This window comes from Gigantopelta aegis, chromosome 10, assembly GCF_016097555.1.
Source record: "Gigantopelta aegis isolate Gae_Host chromosome 10, Gae_host_genome, whole genome shotgun sequence".
Taxonomy (NCBI): Eukaryota; Metazoa; Mollusca; class Gastropoda; order Neomphalida; family Peltospiridae; genus Gigantopelta; species Gigantopelta aegis.
In genome coordinates this window covers 25,456,143-25,462,147 of record NC_054708.1, presented here as the reverse complement: position 1 = coordinate 25,462,147, position 6,005 = coordinate 25,456,143, and positions in this window count along the sequence as shown.

Here is a 6,005-nt window from a genome sequence, read left to right as displayed (position 1 = left end):
AGAGCCTTTTAAACGACTAAAATTATACAGTGAAACCTCTAAACCGAACACCCTTGGGACCAAAACAAATGTCTGGTTTTAAGAGGGATCCGGTTTGTTAAGTTCTGTCCTGGTTTTTAAAAAGAGACTGTAAACCGTCCGGTTAAGAGGGAATTCCGGTTTATAGAGGGTCCGATCTTGAGAGGTTTTACTGTATATTGAATACATTTTCTTGTTTGGAATATTACTGGTTTCTGACTATCCTAATGTTTCTGGTAGTGCAAACTGGATTTGAAACTACGTCTCAATAATTCCGTACGTACAACAATATATCCATAATTATTAGGAAATAAAATAGTTTGAGAAACTACAGACATTAGTATGATCAGAAATACATTTATACTTTTATACTTATATTCAAAAACGCTATATTAATCGTAAACATGATAAAAATAGCAACAAACTGAGGACAGTATATTCTTACATGTTTCCGGTTTGAAACGTAGAATGAACACTTAGAAAATATGGAGAGGTTGGTAGCGGCAGCAGCATCGATATGGGTAAACTGAAAACACTGTGGCGAACTTGATCTGCAGAACACGAACCCATCACAGCCACCTTTCTGTCGACAGAACGTAGAACATTCCAGTAAGCTGATGACGTCTTTGCCTTTTGCCAGCTTGACCTGTAGACCAGCATGATCTTGTTTCTGAAATCTGCCTGTATGCACAGCGTTTTTGGAGTGGTCACCCTTAATACAGTTTAAACGCATCTCTAAAAACATTATCCAAATGATCAAGTGCTTGCAATGCTGTCTCGCGACCATCTTGTGAACATTTAAAATGCTGTGTTTAATCGCCTGACTACTCCCTTCGGGAATGTCGGATTTACTATCCAAATGTTTTACTCATTGCATATATTGATACAGAGTGGCCAACCGCTAGTGTCAAAATGTACTATCTACATATATTACACAAAATATCGATACCACCAACACAACACCAATGGTTTGTAAATTATATCTTTATATAGTCATTGATCAGAATCTGTAGTCCCATTTTCTAACACTTGACTACTTCCCTTTACACAGCAACATTTACCATTACCAGAAAAGAAACCTTACCACAAAGAAAGCACGTTTTAAAACAAACTATGCAATGTTTATTTAGAAAAAAACGATGGCTATTGTCCAGGATAGAGAAAAATGTGATAAAAGTGCGCTGAGCCCCTTGTCACTAAATTGCAGTTGTTGGAGCTAGATGAACTGAATTAAAAGTCAGCATCCAGGATGGTTGAGCCAGCATTGTTATTTGTAAAAGGCTGTAGTCCTAGCGGAAGAGGATGCGTGTCGTTGTATTCAGAAAGCCCATGCCGCACTTTCTGGTATATCCGCACAAAATATTGACATTTAACACAATCGTCCTTTTCTTTTTTTATATACGGTAAGTTATATCCGAGGACGCTGGAAGCAGTCTCGGATATTCTTTCTCCTCAAACAGAATAGAAGCTCTACGGCACCGGCAATACATATTTTACTGATTTCTAAACGTGTACACGGAATTAACTTACGATGGCGTAAGAAAAACAAATATATATATTGCATAGTAGAAAAATGATGCAGTTCACTTTTAGTGAAATCATGCTTAATAAGCATTGTTGTAAGTGTATATTTGAGAAGATTTATGGGAATTAGGTCAATATTCTCGTTATTACGGTTTTAATAATTAAACAAATCAGTTTGTCGCTACGGGTGTTATTATTATTATTATTATTATTATAATATATATATATATATATATATATATATATATATATATATATATATATATATATATATATATATATATTACACACCCTAGGCGTCGGGAGATGCCAGAAACTAGAAGGACCAGTAATATGTTAAACGAACGTGAACGATAGAGGGTTTCCCATTAGCTCATTCCGTGCGATTCTCTACTTAATATATACAGCAATTTACTAAAACAATTTATATCATTATTTTACGTTCTTAGTACTAAAATATGAGAAAAAACTAACACCAAATAAATTACAGTTACAAAACCTCCATGCTTTCCGGAAGAGATATATGCATATATATGTATTTAAAAACAATTGATTCCAATATACACTGGTGGGGGTGGTGTTACAATTTTAACGATCAAAAGAATAATAAATCGGAGAAATCTAACGGGGATGTAGCTGCCCCCTGCCCCATCTCTCCTGAATTGAAGACATGTTCACTTCATTTGTGAAGGGAAATGCGTTGCGAATTGTCTTATAGACTTGCTAGTCGCATCTGTGATTTGTACCAATAGGACACACTTTAAATAATATTTGTAAGAAGCCCAAACTGAATTTTGTCTTCAAATAATTTCGTACGCACAAAAAAACAAAAACATTTTAGGAAATAAAATGAAATTTAACCTAGTACTAATATTAGAACAATCAAAAACACGTTTAATATACAGCCACTAATATTTTATGCAGAAAATATATGTAACTACAATCGTTAAAAAAGTATCTGTTAGCCGATACCATCTTACAAATTACAGCAAACTCAGGAATGTCCCTTTAATAGTTTTGATATAAAAAATAATACACAGCAAGTTTGTGTAATTGAAATCGATTCGATTAACCTTCCCCAAAGCACAATGCACTTTTAGTCGATTGTGTATCGATCACAGATCGATTGGTACAAAGTGGTAATCGATCCAACACTAAAGATATTATTTTCTAGTGCATTTGCCTTTCGGGTTTTATTTTTAATTTTTTGTTTTTTTGTAAAGATAAAATTGGCAGGCGAGGCATTTTGTAAGTCACTTCAAGTTAAACCTATTCCTTTATCAGAAGCATTGTTGTTGCGTTTAGTATAATGTGTAATCATGATGGAAAGTGGGTTTGAAAACTGTCGAAATTCTCGAGAAAGCTAAACAAAATAATTATTTATTGAATCGTAAAGATTTTCGGCGACCGATTCTCAAGTTGACAAGGAAACAAAAAGCAAGAAGACCTCGCTCCCACCCCTCCTCTAGAGGCTGTGAACCTATCAATCGAGATTGTACCCTACTCCCCTTCCAGAAATCGTTCCTACGGGCATGCTACGTTGTCAATACCATATACGGGTTTTTCATTGTAAGTATCCATAAATGCAGCCATATAATTATTATTAATGAAATGGTTCTCAGTAAAGTATTAAGTATTAATTAGGAGAGGGTCTCGTAAGTTAGTGAACTTGTGCCGAATTCTTTGTCTTTTGTGCAGTGAAATATATTTTCAATTAACTGATATACATACCCATTAAAACAATTAGTAAACTAGTTGCAACAATATTAGAATCAAATAATTTTCAATTTAATGGTGAAAACTTTATCTAAATACAAGGCACTGCAATGGGTACAAGAATGGCCCCTAGTTATGCTAATTTATTTATGGGTTGTTTTGAAAACGTTCTGCTGAGCAAATGTGTTAGATCGCCGCTACTTTGGCTTAGATATATAGATGACATATTTTTTATTTGGGACCATTCTGAACAAGATCTTAATAAATTCATTGAATCTGCCAATCAACAGCACCCTACCATTCAATTTACATACACATATTCAAGGAATAAAGTTACATTTTTAGATGTCGATGTCATTAAAACAGATAGTGGGTCTTTTTCATCAACTGTTCACACTAAAGTAACAAACACACACCAATATTTACATTTCAAATCAGCTCACCCCAAGGCATGTAAAAAAGGAATTCCTTTCAGTCAAGCTAAAAGGTACACCAGAATAATTTCAAACAGTGACACGTTACAAACTGAACTAAATAGTTTGAAAAAAAACACTTCTTGAATAGACTTTACCCTCCTGCCATTGTAAATAATGCTATAGAAAAAACATTAATTGGACCCAAAGAAAAACATATCGAATCTCCTGCATCTACGTCTGAACAAGAAACAATGATACCTTTTGTCGTAACATACAACCCATGCCTACCAAATATTGGCCATATATTACACAGATATTGGGGAATTCTCGAACAGTCAAGTAAACTCAACATACTAGCACAAAGTAAACCACTTGTTGCTTTTAAAAGACCACATAATCTTAAAGACATGCTTGTTCATTCTAAACTACAATCTAATGATGATAATAAAAAGCACTCTGCATTAAAGGGACACACCCTAGTTACGGCTAGTTGTTAACCATTACAGCGTTGTTTTTCGCTATTAAACCCATTTTTTTCACAAATAAAATTGCACTTTACTTATCGTTTATTATTTAGAATATACATTTCCATTCACCTGAAGTGTTTTTTGGTAATCCTGGTTTTTGTAATACCACAAAATGCATTTTTCGTATTTCATAAATCGCACGCACGTCTGAGAAAAAACCGTTGAGCAGACAAGGTCTAATCTATTTTTAGAGGGGATATTTCCATTTCAATGTCACAGACGTTGGTATATCACGTGGTCGTTATCATGTTGGTTCGGTTTGTTTTCTCGTGCACGGTTCGCGCAATCAACATCCGATTTGTTGTTGTTCATTTGTGAGATTTTCCTTCACAGTTCGTGAACATTTTCAGTAACAATAAAGTTCAGACAAGTAAGTGTCTCAATACAAAACGTTACAAACCCTTAAAACCAATAATTTTGCTAAGTCTTACGATATCTGGAGAGGGGATACAACCAGGACAGAACAGTTGGAACATGTCCAGGAGAGGTGAAAGAAACGCACCCCAAGTCTGTGAAATTTGTCGTGACGTAGGCATTGTTGTGCTTCGAGCGACATCTACCGGTGACATCAGAATACTAACTTTCAAAATTATTTCAAGCAATTGGGACATGGGGATTCCCATGGTATTTATCGATATAAAACCTGCTTTTTCACTCCATTTGATAAAAACGTGATCTAAGTGTGTTACAGGTTTGTAGATTAACCAAATTATAATTTATTTTCGCTGGATGGAACTAGGGTGTGCGGTTTTAAAATGTGGTAAAAGTAAATGTAAAAATGACAAATTCCTTGAAGAAAAAACGCACTTTGAAAGCAGTCAAATTGGACGCGTTTATCCCATAAAACATACTATGACAAGATGTTCTTCAAACGTTATTTATCTTATCACTTGCACAAAATGTAGTATGCAATATGTAGCTGTCTTTACGTATGAATGGACATCGTAGCGACATCAATTTATATCCTAGAAAATCTACGTTGGTTAATACCCACTTTAATACGAATTATCATTCCATATCTAACTTTTCTTTTATGCCTATTGAACAAGTATTTAGCAATGATGAACATCATCAACTAGTTAGAGAAACGTTTTGGATACACGAACTGAGAACCAAAACGCCACATGAACTTAATGATAACGTTATATTTCATGTAAACACATCTTAGGCATTCAGTAACGTTATAAATATCCAATGCAGTACAGTGACATTACTTTGTGTTTCCATGTTCCATAATTAATTAAATAATCTTGTCTTTATAGTAATTTAACAAAATTGCTATAAAATGCATTTATACACTTATTATTACCTTTTTCTATTTAAAATGTGACATTGTTCTTTAAAATTTCAATATGTTCAGTTAGTGGTCTAATGTCTGTCTAATGCTACTTTTCAATGCATGAACCTGCTGATTTTAGACTACTGTTGTATCTACGCAGATCCTGTACAAATTGATAAAACAATGAAATGAGAGTGTATAAAAAAAATAAAAAAATAATCTGTTTGTCTCAATGACGTCATGATGAGAATGACGTCAGGATGACGTTACGTCATCTTATTGTTAATTTGAAAAAGGCAATATGCCGAAACATGTCATTATTAAATAACTGAACTGTTGGTAGTAGTTTTATTATTTTTTGTTTTTTTAAATGTAATTTTGTAATTTAAATCATATTATAATTTGTTAAAAACTATTTTAAAGGATAATAGGAAACAAACAACCCCTACCCCAACCCCAAACAAAAAATAAAATAAATAAAACAAAACAAAAACGCCCCCCCCCCCCCCCCCCAAAAAAAAAAAA